Raw genomic sequence first — 19,607 nt, 5'->3', positions numbered from 1 at the left:
CTTAATTGCTTTTCTACCACACTGCAGATAATCTTCCATGTATGTAATTATATTTGGTACCTGCTTCTAGGACAATTATTGTCCTTTACTATGTTTCAATGGAGACAGGATTTGTTGTTTCCTGTCTGACAAGATGATGAACTACATGGCTCAACATCTGTTTCAGTATCATTTTCACTTGTTAAGCATGTACTGTCCTCATTGTATACCTCATGTACATTGTGCACGCAGCTGAGCATATATGACACCCCACATTGCAGTGACTCAGCCTGCAGAAGCGCTAATATTTCATCTGCCATTTTTTTCTCACTCTGCAAAATTCCTTGGGTTCCTTACTGGTGAAATGCCAACTTTGGCAACTGTAGTTGTAGATATAATGCAATATTTGCTTTGTTTATGGTTGCCATTGCTCTGTATTGTATCATTAATACTAGCACTGTAGCACTGTTGTGAGTTACCCGTTAACTAAGCAGTTCAACTACGCTCCATAACCTCATGCTGTGCACCCATTGGACACCTCCAGTCCCGCCCCTGGTGCCATTAGCAGTCAGTATTGGGGTAGCATATAAGACAATATGTGGGGTGTTGAATGCAGTAAACACGACTGGCCTTTTACAACCTCGCACTCAACGGTTTACTTATTAGTCAGAAAAGTCTGAGGCAAGTCAAGATGTGTTGATGTTTAAACAATGACCTCTCTGAAGAGTAGCAAGAAGACAGCTACATGACTGTGAACAATGACAAGACAGCTGGAATGGAGAGTTTAATGGGAAGAGGTCCCAGGAGCGCACAATGATATTGGTAATCACCTTATAAATTTTATATAGTGTCCTCAACATGCATCTATGAGAAACTTTACATCTTTCTTGGCTAAAGAATGTGCTATTATCCGACTGGAAGCTATGATTTGTAACTACAGAATAAGTGGTGCATTTGACACTGTGGAATACTGTCTAAGTGTATTAAACATCAGACCCTACTGTGTGACAGCATACATTACCATTATCAGCAGAAGATGGCAAGCAATATCTACTGCATGATAAATCTAATATCACAGCATGGGGAGAACATAACATTTCGCTGGCTCTAAAAAATAACTGAAGGTAGGTAGTGGAAAGCATAGTGGCTCTCATTTGCCATTTATATGCATGTGTATTAAAATCAGATGTTAAAACTACTTTTGAGAATGCTATTTCATCAAAGTGTCAAATAGTTTCCACAGTGTAACAACATAAGTTGGCATTATCAGCAGAACATGACAAAAATTTTGTACTCAAGACAAAAATAAAACCCTAGCATGATGTTACACTGAGTGAGGTGGCTCAGTAGTTAACATACTGGACTTGCATTCAGGAGGACAATGCTTCAAACCTGTGTTTTGTCATACAGATTTAGGTTTTCCATATTTCCCCAAATCGTTTCAGGCAAATGCTGAGATGGTTCCTTTTAAAGGGCATAGATGTTTTCCTTCCCTATCTGAGAATGTGCTCCTTTTCTAATTATCTCATTGTTGATGGAATGTTAAACACTAATTTCCTATTTCTCCTCCTTCTCCATTATGTTACTATAATGTTTAGCTGATTCTGAAAAGTAGTGTGGCTGGAAGCATAGCAATCCTTGTTTCTTACCTATATGATCGTGTATTAAATTCACATGTTAAAACTACTTTTCTGTATGTTATTTCATTGAGTCTCATGTAGTAGTAATGCAGTCAATGATGGCCAAGTATTTATTTATCATAACCTGTAAGTTAGATCAGTAATATCAGTAAATGAGCCAAATATGTTTTATACAGTTACAGAAGGAATCTGGACATATTTTGATAAATAATACAGGCACTTTTTGATTTCCTTTTTTTTGCTGTCAACAACTGCACCTTAACAAGTAAGTTAGATCAGCAGTGCCAATAAATCAGCCATGTCGGATTTATACCGTTATAGAAGAAATATCTATGAATTTTGATAAATAACAGATACTACTGACAATTTTTGGTGTCTTTAAAGTGGGGTACCAAGACTGAAATGATGTCACTGACAAAAGCTAGCCTGTAAACTAGACCAGTAGTGTCCATAAGAGAGCCACATGTGTATAGTTATGGAAGATCTCTTAATGTATTTTGATGAAAATAACAGACAGTTTTAAGTGCTATTTTATTTTGGTGCAAATCAAGCAGCCAACATGTTGATTTAAGTGTTTATGAAGGTAACATACTGTATTTGGAGCTTTTTAAAGTTATACTTGCGTATTACGAAAATATGTAGTTTAAGTTATACACCAATGTTGGCAAAATGCGCCATTTGAGCATGCTTTGTTGTACTGAATCTCAGAAAATGTGATGTTCGTGGATAAACATATTATGTTATCAAAAGTTTCCAGACACCTCCAAAACATACGTTTTTCATATTGGGTGCATTGTGCTGCCACCTACTGCCAGGTACTCCATATTAGCGACCTCAGTAGTCATTAGACACCGTAAGAGAGCAGAATTGGGTGCTCCATGGAACTCCCGGAGGTGAGAAAACTCGGATTTCATGATCGAGCTGCTGCTCATAAGCCACACATCACGCTGGTAAATGCCAAACTACGCCTCGCTTGGTGTAAGGGGCATGAACATTTGACGACTGAACAGTGGAAAAACGTTGTGTGGAGTTGCGAATCATGGTACACAATGTGGCGATCCGAAGGCAGGGTGTAGGAATGGCGAATGCCCCGTGAATGTCATCTGCCAGCGTGTGTAGTGCCAACAGTAAAATTCGGTGGCGGTGGTGTTATGGTGTGGTCGTGTTTTTCATGGAGGGGGCTTGCATCCCTTGTTGTACGTGGCACTATCGCAGCACAGGCCTACATTGATGTTTTAAGTACCACTGTTGTAGAGCAATTCGGGGATAGCGATTGCATCTTTCAACACGATTGAGCACCTGTTCATAACGCACGGCCTGCGGCGGAAAGGCTACACGACAATAACATCCCTGTAATGGACTGGCCTGCACAGAGTTCTGACCTGAATCCTTTAGAACACCTTTAGGATGTTGTGGAACACCAACTTGGTGCCAGGCTTCACCGACCGACAGTGCAGCATTTCGAAAAGAATGGGCTGCCATTCCCCAAGAAACCTTCTAGTACCTGATTGAACGTATGCCTGCGAGAGTGGAAGCTGTCATCAAGGCTAACGGTGGGCTAACACCATACTGAATACCAGCATTACCGATGGAGGGCACTTCCGGTCCAGATTGCATTCTTGTCAGGTTCCTTTTAGAGTATGCTGATACAATATCTCAAGTTGCGCAAGTCACATCAATACCCAAGAAAGGAAATAGGAGTAAAATTCTGACTTACAGACCCTTATCGCTAACGTCAAGCTGCAGTAAAATTTGGGAACATGTACTATGCTCGAACATTATGAATCACCACGAAGAAAACGGTTTATTGACAAATATCCAACACGGATTCAATAAATATCGTTCTTGTGAAACACAAGTAGCTGTTTATTCTCACGAATGAGCGCTTTTGACAGAGGATTTAGAATTGAATCCATATTTTTAGATTTCCAGAAGCCTTTTGACACAGTTCTTCACAATCGACTTCTAATTGGAGTATCGTTTCAGTTGTGTGACTGAATTCGTGATTTCCTGTCAGAAAGGCAACAGACGGAAAATCATCGAGTAAAACAGAAATAATATCTGGAGTTCCCCAAGGACGCGTTATAGGCCCTCTGTTGTTCCTGATCTACGTACACAAACAATTTAGGAGACAAAGTGAGCAGTCCTCTTAGTTTGTTTGCAAATGATGCTGTCATTTACCATAACGTAAAGTCATCAGATGATCAGAATGAATTGCAGAATGTTTTAGACAAGATATTTGAATTGTGCAGAAAGAAGCAACTGACTATAAATCATGAAAAGTGTGAAGTCGTCCACAGGGGCACTGAAAAGAATTCGCAAAATTTCAGTTGCACGCTAAATCAGAAATCTGAAGGCTGTAGCCGCAACTTAATACTTAGAATTGCAATTACGAATAGCTTAAATTGGAACGTTCGCATAGAAAATGTCGCGGGGAAAGCAACCCAAAGACTGCAATTTATTGGCCGAACACTTAGAAAATATAACAGGTCTACTAAAGAGACTGCTTACACTACGCTTGTCCGCCCTGTTCTGCACTATCGCTGTGAGGTGTGGGACCCGCATCAAATAGGGTTGACGGTGGACATCGAAAAAGATCAAAGAAGGGCAGCTCGTTTCGTATTATCGCGAAATAGGGGAGAGAATACCACGGTTATGAAACCTGAATTGGGATGGTAGTCATTAAAACAAAGACTTTTTTCGCTGCCGTAGGATCTGCTCATGAAATTTCAATCACCAGTATTTTCCTCAAGGTGTGAAAGTGAAAATATTTTGTTGGCGCCCCTCTACATAGGGAGAAATGATCATAATAACATAAGAGAAATCAGAGCTCGCACGGGAATGTTTAAGTTTCCGTTTTTCCCGCGCGTTGTTCGAGAGTGGGACGGTAGAGAAGTAGCTTAAAAGTCAGTTGCAGAGTAATCATATAGATGTAGATGTAGATCGATAGGCGATGTTATTACGGGGATATACAGGGAAATATTACGTGGTACTTGTCTAACACCTTTTTCATGGAGTACACAACTGTACTGGTATTAATACTTCAAAAGCCAAAAACGAAAACTGTCACAGATTCCCAACAAGAAATTTAGCTCAGTGAGGATTTCAAATTTACACGCGCTCGAAACACACGACTATGGCCACGTTTAACCTATATCTATGGACAATGTCAGAGGAGTGTGACCCGAGACCAATCGGTCTTATACACTGAAGTAACTAGTATAGGCATGCGTATTCAAAAACAGAGATACGTAAACAGGCAAAATACGGCGCTGCGGTCGGCAACGCCTATCAAGACAATAAGTGTCTGACGCAGTTGTTAGATCGGTTACTGTTGCAACGACGGCAGGTTATCAAGATTTAAGTGAGTCTGAACGTAGTGTAACAGTCGGCGCACCGGCAGTGGAACACAGCATCTCCTGGATAGCGTTGAAGTGGGGATTTTCCCACATGACCATTTCACGAGTGTACCGTGTATATCAGGAACCCGGTAACACATCAAATCTCCGACATCGCTGCGGCCGGAAAAAGATCCTGCAAGAACGGGACCAACAACGACTGAAGAGAATCGTTCAGTGTGACAGAAGTGCAACCCTTCCGCAAATTGCTGGAGATTTCAATGCTGGGCCATTAACAAGTGTCAGCGTTCGAACCATTCAACGACACATCACCGATATGGGCTTTCGGAGCCGAAGGCCCACTCGTGTACCCTTGATGACGGCACGACACAGAGCTTTACGCCTCGCATGGGCCCGTCAACACCGACATTGGACTGTTGATGACTGGAAACATGTTACCTGATTGGACGAGTCTCGTTTCAACCTGTATCGAGCGGATGGACGGGTATGGAGGCAACCTCATGAATCCAAGTGTCAGTGCGGCCAAAGAAGTGAGCATCTATCACACCATTGGAGAAAAGTTCATAGAATTCAGTCTATGTAAAATGTGCGGCTCAAAAGTACTCGTCTTCTTCCAGTGTGGTCAGATAAGCTACACGGTTGGACACTCCTATTCTATACCGTAGTCATAGGCTCTTGTTGCGCAAACCACATCGTAACCTAACTGTATTCTAGCTTTATGGCTTAAAATCTGTGGTCTAAGCACATACTGATGATGTCAGCGAACTCCTAAAACGTTATCGAGCTATCGACGAGGTGAAGGGTATCCTAGAAGTTTTCAAAGAGGCTGTGGTGCACCTTTGAACATCAACAAACCTGCGATCTTGACAATTGGTGAAGGAAAATCTATTACAGGCGACTCTTGGCTTCCCTGTATGCTCATAAAGAAACAACTTGGCATGTACGATTTGGTGCGACCTTGGGACATACAGGGTGGTTATAATTAAACTTTCAAAACGCTGTAGAAATTACACCACTGGTCAGAATGACGTCAACTTGCAACGGAATATAATCGGAAAAGTGGGAAAACGTATGGCAGAAGAAAAAAATAGTGTGAAAATTGATCAATAGATGGCGCTGTATGTGTCACAATACGTAAATGAAAACACCTGTCATTCGCACGACCCATTTAAGTTGGTAGAAACACGCTAGGTGCACGTCTTTTCTTCCTTTCGCGTCTGCGACGTTCGCCATGACTGTCTCAATGCAGGATCGAGCTCTGCTTGTAAGGCTGTGTTACAAGAATGATGACTGCGCACACGTCGCTCTGCGGAAGTTCCGGACACTGAAGGGTTTGAAAAAAGGCGTTGGTCCGATGACTGCCGTGGGTCTGGAGAAAATGATTCGGAAATTCGAAAAGACTGGTTCTTTTTGTGTGCAACATGGTAGAGGGAGGAACCGAATTGATTCAACGTCAGTGGAAGCAGTGGCCACAGCAATGCAGGAGGAGACGAGCAGTGGTGGGCAATTGTGTAGTGCTCGGAGAATTGCCCGAACTTTGGACAAACCCGTGAGCACAGTGCGTAAAATCCTACGAAACATCCTTCTTTGCTATCCATTCAAAATTACCCGTGTGAACGAATTACTTCCTGTTGACCTGCCAGCAAGAGAGACCTTTGCTTTAGAATTTCTTGCTCGCACTGAAGTGGACAATGATTGGCCCTGTAAGATTTTGTGGAAAGACGAAGCCCATTTCCATCTGACAGGATATGTCAATACACAGAATTGTCGAATATGGGCAACCTGAAAAGGTCACTGCGTGGAGCGGGTTTACAGCATCATCTATCATAGGGCGATATTTTTTCGAAGAGACGGGTGCTTCCGGTCCTGTTTCCTGTACTGTCACTGGTAGGCGCTATGAGTGTATTTTGCGCAACCACGTCATTCCAGCTCTTCAACTGCGTGAATGTGCGGATGGGATCATTTTTATGCAAGATGGCGCACCTCCTCACATTACAAATCCAGTTAAGCAGCTGCTGAAGCGCCATTTCGGAAATGCTAGAATTATCAGCCGCCATTTCCCTACAGCCTGGCCGTCCTGATCACTTGATCTTAATCCGTGTGACTCTGGCTGTGGGGCTATCTGAAAGACGTTGTGTTCAGTGTTCCGATTGCAAACTTAGCTGCATTGAAGGCACGCATTGCGCAACAAATTCTGAACGTGGCCCCGGAAACGATTCGATCAATTGTGGAACATGCTGTTTCTCGATCTCAGCTTTTTGCAGAAAACGGTGGACAGCATATTGAACATTCGATTTAATTTGGATTGATGCTTTTTATGTGGGTTTCGGCTTCAGGACAATTAAAAACAAATGTGATTGATGCTTTTTATGCGGTCTTTGGCCTCAGGAAAATTAAAAACCGATTTTTCCCATCCGATGTGATATGACCTTGCTGTGGTGGATGAGATTACGTAACTAACAGTATTACACCTGTACACCCATGCACACTGAGTAGTATAGCTCGTTAAACGTCAAACGAACACCTTAGGCATTGTTGTATGATTCATTTGTCATTTGTAGTCGACCTCTATTAAATTATGATGCTTGCAGCGCCATCTATTGCTACATTTTGTAACTATTTATATTTCTTCTGCCATACGTTTTCCCCCTTCTACGATAATATTCCGTAGCAATTTGACGTCATTCTGACCAGTGGTGTTGTTTCTACAGCGATTTGAAAGTTTAATTATAATCACCCTGTATATGCAATAAAAACTTCCAACCCACAATTCAGCCGATAAAGGCATTCTTGCGTGCACGAAATATGAGAAAACTAGGTCGTCTATAGAGGACTTTTTTCGTCAGCCCTTACACTCTATCCAAACTGCAGCACGTTGCCGCCATCTTGCCAGTGCCAACAAGGGCGGTCCAATCACTTTTGGCAGCGGCTGCCTGATACGTTTCGAAGCTGAATATTTTTAAGATATCCTTCAAAACAACAGCGACGACATGTGTCATGGGAGCCCTCAGCCTGAACAACCAAGGAATTCGTGCTTTGGCTATATACCTGAGGCCATCACGTAAAATACTTATCAGCCAACGAGGACACTGTCACAAAGCGACTTTACCAGCTGTCACACACACGAAATACGACTCTGTCAGTAGATGTTGCCAATATAAGCAAAAGCGTGAACATGTACCGCTATATTATCTAGAGAGCACATATATTGAAGACTGGCTTTTCCAGAAGAGGGCTGCTTAGATATACCATCGCCTATTACAGGAATCGTATCACGCCACTCGAAGAAAAATATGTGGCTTGCGATTGCACACTGGTTTGGGCTAATATGCTACGCTACCTACAGATGCCCGATCCAAATGCTAAGACGTGTTAACTGAAATTTTCCCCCCTCAACAAAGAACACAGAATAAATTTTGAACTGAGTCTTCGACAGGACAGTGTCCCACACCATTCAAATCACAGACATCTTGCTGCCAGGCTTCATACTCTTCCCCAAAGCTAAGCACAGCAGTTATTTATGTCCGGCGGGTCGTTTTACATGCTACACGCTGTATGCCACGACTCCAGATTTGTTAGATTTTCGTATATACTTACTCAGCCAACACTGGCAGACTAAAAACAAATTTGGTCTTCGGTACGAGAGAAAATCCCGCAATTTCTGCAGCGTACGTCCGGTCCGCCTGCTACATCAGCGTTTCGCATGACACAACAGAGATGAGGGATGCCTTCATCACAGCGATAAAACCAAAGTAGATGCTTACGGTACGATCGAGGCTGCTGCCGCAGACGAAAACACAGCCTCATTTCTCAGCCAACGGCTACCAGTGCCTGCTACCCGAGCAGGGCGGATCGACAGCTCCGCCAGAGGTCGCGATCAGCATGCGGACTATTTTCCAATGCCGCTCACCTGGTCGAAAATAGTCCCAGAGGATCTATCCACCAACTGACCTTATAAGCCGGCTCACCGCCGGTTAGTAGCCCTGACAGTGTTTACATGCGAGTACGTGTGCGTTGTTCGTTACGGTCACGAGTGTTGCTCAGCGTTGTTCAGTCATAGTGTCTGAGCCAATGTTGATTTGTCTTTCGCCTTCTAAGGCAGCGTTGCTTTTTTCGTACTCGTCCCGTTGTACTGGGCCTTTATAGGCGACAGGCGTTAGTGTATTTCGCCTGCCAGCGGCCTGACTATGTCAGTCGAGCCGAAACAAAGCATGAACAGGGCCAAGGACTGGAATCTGTGGCTAGGCGACTCTTCCACTGCGCCTTCATGCGGCAATGTGACACCGGCCGCTCGACGGCAGTCCCAGCAAGATGCTAGATGCACTGATACTGACGCCAATCAACACGCTAATGTCAGAGCACATTGTACCTCCTGCCACAAGTCACCAGTCATTACTGACAGTGATGCTGATTTACGTGAAACCTGCCCACAGCCTCGCATGAGGGACCGATCTTCCTCTTCGTCATCTGACGATTCCCATGGCCGCCTGGTGATAGACCTCTCATCCAGTGATGGTCAAGCCATGTCGACCCCCAGCACTGATACAACCAACTCCCACTTGGACGCCCCATCGGGTGCTGTTTCGTCTACACCATCTCGTTGACCCAATGGGCCTTCTGGGGATTCCGAACCTGTTGGTCCCCCCCCATGGTTGAAAATCTAAGCAGGCTTCTGCTCGCACCCATTTCAGTGGCCATTATTCGGATTCAGATGCCTCCACACATGGAGCAGCCGCACCTGTTGGTGCCATAGACCAGGACATGGGCCCCGTTCCAACCTCCACTTCTCAAAATCCACTGCCACCACCACCAAAGAAGGAGAAGATCCCATGAACTACATTAAACTAAACACTGAACTGCAACACCTGTGGGCAGTTTACCAGAAAGACCACGTCAAGTACCTGCTTGACACAAAGGTTCATTATCTACAAATCCTCAATTTTGTGAAGTCATGTGTTATGTACTACAACACTCGTCAGGCTTCTGGCGACACAAGAACAAAAATCTTCATCAAAGACCTTCCCTGCGAAGTTACAGCAATGGACGTCAGGGATGAATTACTCTGTCTCAAGTTCCTGGACCCTTTGGTCCATCAATACAAGAGGGACCCTGAGACCCAGAAAATAATCCCTACGCCCACCCATGTTATGTCCCTTATTAGGAGGGAGGATGTTGAATGCATTTACCAAATCAGGTTTCTCCTGTGCACCAAGGTACATACTGAATCATATGAAGGCCGCAATGACCCCTCCATCTGCTGTTGGTGTCAACATTTGCGACACACTAGCAATTACTGCTCACTGCCATTTCAGTGTGTCAAGTGTGCCTGCCTGCATGTATCAGAGGTTTGCAACCTCCCAGCCTCAGAAAAACCCAAATGTGCCTGCTGTTTGGGCGCCTCTCACGATCCCCACCATCATGATTCCTGGAACGGTTGCCCTACATACCAGGAGGCTATGAAATCTTCCCACCCTCCAAGAAGGAAACCAAGGACAAATCGGTCACCCCCACCATTGTGGGACTGCAACCATTTCCTTGGAGGGGGAGCCATCTCCTATGACCACATTTGCTGCTGCAGCTGTCTCCTCCTGCTCATGTGTCTTCAGTGAATAAATACCAATGCACACCAAACTGAAAGATTGTCCGCATCCTCCTCACGCCCACCTGTTGTAGTGCCACAGCCCTCCACTGCGGCACCTTCTCTACCAGCCACCACGATCGTCCTGCCTGCCTTAGGGCCCACCAGTCCACCCGGGACATTCCTCCAGTGGTGAAGACAGATGCTTCTTTCCGGGGTAACATGAGAGAGATCCTCCAGGTCATCTCTTTGTTCATGCAGCCCCACATCAGGGATGTCATTCGTGAAATAGCTCAAAAGATCCATTAGTCAGAGGAGAAGCTCACCAAGGTCATCGCCCTTGTTGATGGGCTCACACAGATTTTGTTATAATGGTGAATTGCCCACCACACAATCATCAGCCCCGTTGGGATCTAGTTGTCTGTATTTTTAATGCCAATGGCATTAAGGGTACCAATAGTGAACTGAACACTTTCCTCTATGACCATCATGTGGACATTTTACTTGTCTCAAAAACCCACCTGAAACCCACCTACGGTTTTCGTCTCTGCAACATGGTTTGCTATCGCACTGACCAACTCCATCGCTGAGGTGTGGGCATGGCAGTGTTCCTACATAAGACACTTGTCCATAATCATGAGGTATGAGGCTATGGCAGTCACTGTTTCTACCCACCTTGGTGCTATTATTTCTGCTGTGGCATATTTGAGCCCTAATTCCCACTTCTTGAAGCGGACCATGACATCATTTGACAAACTCATTGTTGGGGAAGATCTCAATGCCAAGCATCCAGCTTGATATTCTCGCATTGCTAATCCCAAGGGCGGACACCTCATTGACCTGGATGATCGTCTGGTGCTGTCAGTCTATGCCTCCCCCCCCCCCCCCCCCCCCCTATACCAGTCCACTCTGACTGCCAGCTGGCAGCTGGACATTCTGGATGTGGCCAATTTCAAGATTCAAGAACATTGTGGTGCAATTTTCGTTGGAAACACTCCACAAACTGGCCTCTGACCATGACCCTTTGCTCCTACAACTAACCAACGTCGTTCTGTCTTTAGACATCCGTTCTACCTTGACCATCATGGATTGGGACAAATTTTCTAGGATCATGAACAACACGACTTGGCAACACCTCAGCCTGACAACGCCTGTCTATCTGGTTAGTGCTGTTGATTGCCTAAGCACAAAAATTCAGAAGGCGATGAAGGCCTCTACTTCCTCTGTCCCAAGGGCTTTGACCCTCTGGATGACATGCCTCCCCTACTGCACGAACTCAAAATCGAGAAGAACTGCTACCACAGGTGGTGGAAAAGTTACGTGATCCTTGGGATAAGCATCACATGAAGTGTCATCACCAACGTGAATTCTGCCACCGCTTTGTCGATTGGAAAACAGGACAATGGGAGGACAATATGTCCGCTATTCTCCTCCAACATAAATCCAAATGGGCTGTTATCTGAGCCCTACAGCACTCTGCAGTGAAGACCAACCATCCCATCTGCAAAGTGCATGGCTTAACTTATGATGCCCTCCGTGTGGTAGAAACTCTGGCCAGTGCATTTGTGGACCAGAACCAATTGCTCATCCAGGACCTTACGCTTGAACTCCAGGATGAATGCGATATTCTGACGGTTGTTGCCACTTTTGTGAACTGTCATGCTCCCATGGAGGAGAGTGAATGTGAAATGAAAGACGAGTTCTATGCACAGCTAGAGGCAGTGAAGGACGCAATACCAAATGGACACCTGAGGATCCTTCTTGGTGATATGAATGCCAAGGTTGGGAAAGAACAAATATTCCAAGACGCAACAGGTAGGCACAGTCTACACAACCTAAGCAATGACAATGTTCATCTCCAGCACAAACTTCCAGCGGGAAAACATACATAAAGGAACCTGGGTATCACCAGATGGGAGAACTGTAAATCAAATAGACCATGTTGCCATTGATCTCAGAGCCAAGAGATGGGTGTTAGACGTTAAGACAGCGCGGGGAGCCGAAGGTGGGAGTGATCATTTCCTGGTCAGAGGCCGTTTAAACATACAGTGTAAAGGAAGAACGGGGCCTAAGTTAAAAAGAGTGGAAAGGTACCATGTGGAGAAACTGAAAGATGAGGCAACGAAGACCAGATACCAGTTGTAACTTAGTAACCGCTTTGAAGCACTTAGTGAAATGGACGCGAATCAGGACCTCGAACTAATGTGGGGAAACATTCAGAGCTCAGTTAGGGATACAGCAAAGGAAACACTCTCGGGAAACCCAGTGGGCAAGAAGATCTGGTTTAAAAAGGAATGTGCAGATGCCCTGGAAAGGAGAAAGGAAGCCAGGAACAAATGGCTCAAGGGGACAAATCTGGCAAAGGCCAAAGCACAATTTGAGGAGGTCCGAAAGACTACACAAGCAATTGTGAGAAGAGCAAAGAGGAAATACATGAGGAATATCATCACTGAAGCAGAAACAGACTTCAGAGGACTAAAGACTAGGGAAATGTTTCTGAGGGTGAAGTACCTCTGCAAAGGACACCAGGCCAAGCAGATTTTTGTCAAAGATTCCCGTGATAAGTACCTGACGAACGATAGGGACATATCTGAGAGATGGAAAGAGTACTTTCGACAGCTGCTAAATTGTGATGAACCAGAACTGCAGTTTGATTTCCAGTACCCAATTACAGCCGATGCAGACTATCCCCCACGTACCCTGGATGAGATAAAAACCAGAATCAGATACTTTAAACAGAATAAGAGTCCAGGTAAAGATGGAATACAGGCTGAAATGATCCTGGCAGGAGGAGAGAAACTTGCAGAAAAAATACACCGACTGATACAGGCAATATGGACCAAAGAAGAACTACCAGGAGAATGGAAAACAGCTCTGATTTGTCCAATACATAAGAAGGGCGACAAACTGAAATGTGACAACTATCGAGGAATCGCCCTGCCCAACGTCTGCTATAAGATCCTGTCCAATTGCCTCATACATAGAATTCAGCCAGTGGCAGAATCGGTGATTGGGGAGTACCAGGGAGGTTTCCGGCAGGATGGTCAACAGTAGATCACATCTTCAGTCTCCGGCAGCTCACTGAGAAACTGGGTGAATATGGTAAACATTTGCATATTTTATTCGTTGATTTTAAGAAGGCCTATGACTGCATACATCGCAAGAGCCTGCTCAACTGTTTAAGGGAGTTTGGCATAGCAGAGAAACTCATCAATCTGATAAAGATCTGTCTGAACGAAACACGTGCAAAGGTGAAGATGGGAAATCGCGTAACTGAGGAGTTTGAAATTGTGACAGGACTCAGGCAAGTAGATGGGTTGTCCCCTATCCTGTTCAACTTTGCCCTCGAGAAGATCGTACGTGAGACCTCCCAAGAGAACGAAGGGATTGAAATCGAAGGAAAGAGACTGGCATACTTAGCCTATGAAGACGACATCTGTTTACTCTCTAGGTCGGAAGAGGAGTTGGAGCAAATGAGCAAAGCACTAAAGGAGGCTGCCAGCAAATTAGGGCTAAACATAAACGAAGCCAAGACAGAGTACCTCGTTATGACGCGTGGTCATTGTCAGACTGCTGATCATCTACAATCACTGCAGGTTGGGGACCATTCCTACAAGAGAGTGCAAGAATTCAAATACCTAGGGGCACTTTTCACTGAGAACTCGTCATGTGAAGCAAAGATCAATGCCAGAATACAAGCAGGAAACCGATCTTACCACAGCCTAGCACAACTGCTTCGGTCCAAATCTCTCTCCAGACAGTTCAAGATTCGACTGTACAAAACCCTGATCCAGCCTGTTGTTCTATATGGCTGTGAGACATGGAGTATCCGGAAACAGGACTTCCATAAACTCCTTGTTTTGGATAGAAAAGTGCTTCAGAAGAACTTCGGTCCGGTTCTGGATGCAGATAAGGGGAATGGAGGATCAGATACAACCAAGAGCTTGAGGAACTATACCAGCAGCCCAAAATAGCAGGAACTGTCCAAGTCAAACGAATGCAGTGGGCCGGCCATGTGGCCCAGATGGAGGATCACAGATGGACTCGGAAGCTCCTGGATTTCACACCTACAGGAAAGAGACCGCCAGGGAGACCCAAGAAGCGTTGGAGGGATGGACTCCATGAAGATTTAAACCAAGTGTCAACAGATGTGGACGAATGGCGGATAGCAGCAATGGACAGAATACAGTAGAGGAGGAAACTTGTAGATGCGTGCAGTCCACTGGGCCTGATCACGTAGTAGTAGTAGTAGTTGCCACTTTTCAACCTCTGACTGCCCCTCAGCTTACATCTCCAGCGGAAATCCAACGGATCCTCTGGTGGAAATGTGGGCAGTCGGCTTCAGGTTTGGATGGCATCTTAAACGAACACCTCCACTGGCTCCCATGCAAGCCACTTGTCTTATTTACCAGCATCCTGAACCGCTGTCTCACAAACGACCTTTTTCCCCCCACAGTGGAAGCAGGCCAAACTGACTGCCATCCCCAAGCCCTCAAAGGATCCTACAGTCCCTACTAACAACAAGACCATTAGCCTTCTGAATACCATGGCAAAGGTTCTAGAACCTTTGATCGTCCACTGCATTTCCCAGCCTCTGGCAGTGGCTGGGACAATCTGTCCAGAACCGTTTGGACTCGCTTCACACCTGTCAGCCGAACTCCAAGTTCTTAGGATCACAGAACATGTCAGCAAGGGCTTTAACTCCACCATGTCGACGCCAGCGGTTTTGCTGGACCTGCAAATCGCGTATGACAAGATCTGGCAGATCAATCTTATGTACAAAATGCTGACACTGACGACCATCCTCGACATCTATGTCAAGACCATGGATAATTTCCTCCATGACCGAACCTTCTTGGTTATTCAGCAAAGAAAATGCTCGAGCTTACGTCACATGTCGATGGGTACCCCTCTAAGCTCTGTGTTGTCTCCCATCCTCTTTAACATTTATGTTAATGATATGCCAGTCACCCTACACGGCCACCTGGCGCAATGCGCCGACGTAATGCGCTCTATACGACCGGCCGCAACACGGACCAGCTCACTGCTTTTCTCCAGAAGCAGGTGGGCGCCACAGTGACCTGGCGACGTTCAAACAAGATTGCCCTAAATGCCGCCAAAACTACGGCAGTCTACTTCACTAAACGGTGTCCAGTCTTCCACCGCAATATCACTATTGCAGGCGTCTGGGTCCCATGGTCCCCTAATACAGGGCTTAACAACTGGCCAGTTTTGAGAGCGAGTACTCGCGTCTGCTCAGGCACGTGCTCGCGAGCAGGTGCAAGGTCGCGGAGTAGGGAGGGAGGGGAGGGAGGGGAAATGCGCGCGCACGTTTGAATGTGATCTCGCGTTCTTAGCAGATTTAACTAGCCATCTGAATGCTTTGAACATTTTACTACAAGGTAAAGATCTGCTAATTACTCATTTCATAGATCGAATACAAGCTTTTAAAAGGAAATTGACACTTTGGGTGAGTCAGCTGGAAACAGGAAATCTAGCTCATTTTCCTAAATTATCATCCATGCAAGATGTTCACAAAGACTGTGAACGTTATTAAAATAGTTTAGTTGCCTTTAAGGAAGAATTTGATCAACGCTTTCGAGATCCGACAGCACTAGACAGTGATTTTGATCTGTTCTCCTCTCCATATTCAGCGAATATTGAAGAGATTCGTCCTGAGCTGGAACTAGAAATTATTGACCTGAAGTGTGACAGAGAATACAGAGACAAATTTCAGAACAAGAAAAAAATTTGGAATTCTACAGACACTTCCCTCAGGATAGATTTCCTCATTTGCACAAACTGGCGGCTACAATAATATCAATGTTCGGTTTCACGTATGTTTGTGAACAACTGTTCTCTGCAATGAAATGTAACAAGACGCGCCTGAGAAACGCATTGCCTGATCGAAATTTAAACTGCACGCCGCGCCTACAATGCACAATAACAATTACTCCGAACGCAGACGCAATTGTAAAGGGCAAAAAGTACAAGATAACCGAGAATCCCACACTTCAATGACACCTTTTAGCCGGCCGCTGGTGGCCGAGCGGTTCTGGCGCTACAGTCTGGAACCGCGCGACCGCTACGGTCGCAGGTTCGAATCCTGCCTCGGGCATGGATGTGTGTGTTGTCCTTAGGTTAGTTAGGTTTAAGTAGTTCTAAGTTCTAGGGGACTTATGACCTCAGCAGTTGAGTCCCATAGTGCTCAGAGCCATTTTTGACACCTTTTATTGTGTAAAAGTTCACAAATTAATACGAATGCAGAGGTATACACTAAGCTAATAAAATTATGTGGCACGTGTACATTCTCCTTTATTTGTCTCATTTGTTGCAGTAATAATTCGTGAGTGATATCCCTGCAGGTGGCCGCGGATTTACATTAACTGGCGGCAGCTGTTGTGTGCCCCACGTGACTCTCCCCACTCTCCGCTCTGGTCTGGTAGTGGGGGGTAGCGTGCTCGCGCTGCTCCGTGCTCGCTCCTTGCTGCTCACAGCTTGCTCCGCGAGCACGTATGTTGTGAAGCCCTGCCCTAATACCAAATGTATAGGTGTCCGGATGGATAAAAAACTGCTCTTCCATAGACTTACAGAATACGTCACCCAAAGAGGACAGAAGCTGATAAAAGCGTTGTACCCAATGTTCAACAGAGGGAACTGAACCTAGAAACCTAGCTCCGACTGTACTGGATGGTTGTCCACTGTTCCCTCACCTATGGCTCCACTGAGTGACAAACATGGTCACTCTGAAGACATCCATTCGAGAGAATGTTAGGCGCCTCTACAAAAATGAGGGTGTCCTCCCTGCACGACACGGTCACTGGCTTACAAAACATTGCCACCACGATTCCCCGACATCGGCACCACCACCCTGTCCCTCTCACCATCCTCGAGGAATCAGATTCAGACCATGGTTAACGATACCCCTGTTATGGCCACTAATGACATGTCAGTTTTGATACAGCCACTGGATATGTGTCGACCGTAATATGACCACCGATATCCATACATAATGTCGTTGTGTTACCTGTTGCCTCCCACCTTGTACTTCCACCGTCGGAGGGTGGTATGGGTCTTCAAGTCCGACCGCCACACCTTCAACGTGCGCACCAATGATGTCCTTTGTATGACATCATTGTAGGATAGAACATTTTTACCTTACTCCAAGACAGTAAGATCGTGATCCATCGGTGACGCCGTATTTCCACATACCACAAGAAAAGGCTAGTAGGCAGTTGAGCACGCCGTCCGGACTTGTAGGGATCGGCCATCCCAGCCGCAACATCCACGTGCCTCATCTGCTGGTAGCTGTGGATTGTCAGAAGTGGTAGTTTCGGACTGTGACGTAAGAATGTCGTTTAACGGTGATCTGGCCCCCCTGGACAGTTTTCTGGTAATTCTGTGCCGACCACTCTCTAGTGGATTTGTTTCCGTCTCTTCTTTGGTGGATTTTCTCGAGCGAGAGACTTGTAAGAAAAACATTTTATATTGTTATTCTTCTGTTGTAAGATTCGAAGCAGGATTCATACTTGCTATCTTCCTAAAATCGTGTCTTGTTTCGATTACTTTGTCGACATCAGCAATGTTCTTTTTTATTGTTTTTACCCATTAAAAACAGACTGAGGAATATCGTTCGCGTTTCGTATCTGCTACCGCAGACACAGAAATTTCCTTGAACTGATTCTATCAGTCTTGGCGAAGAGATCAGACGTTTAGGTGACAGCGCTCATCTTTACTTGTACGAACACGGCTCAAATGTTGAGTTTCAGAATTTTTTCTCGCTCTAACAAGACATCAGATGTCCTCAAAGACTTTAACTTATAAAGAAAAACTTAACTTTTTCTCACTTAATTAAATGCCGAACAGACTTTTGTTTTGTTAATTTTGTCGTTCAAAGAAGATACCTAACTTCCAAAAGGATTCAGATTTTAAAAGAAACTTGTTTCTTATCGTAGTATAGAACAAGTTAATAATTTCCTAGGAGAGGTGTTTATAGAAAATATTTTTGGTTTCAAGAATACACTGCTTCCCAATGGGGCATTACTTCCAGAGAGAACGTTTAGTTTGGTGTGTTTAACGTGACAGAAAATACATACTGTATCCGTTTCATTCAGTGTATGAAGCCACGATGAAGAAGCCTGCATAGCGACACACTGGACTTAAATTTTATTTTAGTGGCAGGTATTTTTTAATTTTCACTTTTTATTTCGCTATTATAATTATTTTTTAAATCCATTCAATTTATAAATAAGGTAGACATTTTTGCCCGTTATTTGTGGATGTCTCTCCAACCATCAGCCGTCAAATCAGTCGTCAACAGTTGGCAGTTGATGGCTGAAGAGACATCACAGTTATAGGTAGTCTGCGTAAACCGTTTATGTTGGCCACTAATGCATCGTATAGATTGATCGTGATAACACGTTCAGCATCAACTAAGGCCTGAACATGGTGCATTGAAGCGCCGGAACTGGTAGCTACACAATAAATGACATCTTAAGGACGGCTGTAGGTTTTTCACTTTCTTACAATAGTGAATGGCCGTAGTCCCCCAGGCCTCCTGGCACAATGATGAACAACAGAAACCTCTCAGTAACTCATCTACTCATCTGCATCTAGATCTACGTGATTACTCTGCTATTCACAATAAAGTGTCTGGCAGAGGGGTCAAATAACCACCTTCAAGCTGTCTCTTTACCGTTGCACTCTCGAACGGAGTGCGGGAAAAACAAAAGCACTCCGTCTTCAGGCCACAAGTGGTCCACCGGGACCATCCGACCGCCGTATCATCCTTAGCTGAGGAAGCGGATAGGAGGGGCGTGTGGTCAGCACACCAATCACACGGTCGTTATGATGGTTTTCTTTGACCGGAGCCGCTACTATTCGGTCGAGTAGCTCCTCAATTGGCATCACGAGGCTGAGTGCACCCCGAAAACTGGCAACAGCACATGGCGGCCCGGATGGTCACCCATACAAATTCCAGCCACGCCCGACGGCGCTTATCTTCGGTGATCTGACGGGAACCGGTGTATCCACTGCGGCAAGGCCGTTGCC

The 19,607-nt window shown here is 45.1% G+C and overlaps 1 pseudogene; it reads right to left on the bottom strand.

Annotated features, from left to right (window-relative positions):
- Window positions 1-19,489: 19,489 nt before the first annotated feature.
- Window positions 19,490-19,607, bottom strand: LOC126254134 (5S ribosomal RNA; annotated as a pseudogene).

This window comes from Schistocerca nitens, chromosome 4, assembly GCF_023898315.1.
Source record: "Schistocerca nitens isolate TAMUIC-IGC-003100 chromosome 4, iqSchNite1.1, whole genome shotgun sequence".
Taxonomy (NCBI): Eukaryota; Metazoa; Arthropoda; class Insecta; order Orthoptera; family Acrididae; genus Schistocerca; species Schistocerca nitens.
The sequence above is the reverse complement of the archived record's forward strand: the minus strand, read 5'-3'. Positions and strand labels throughout refer to the sequence as shown.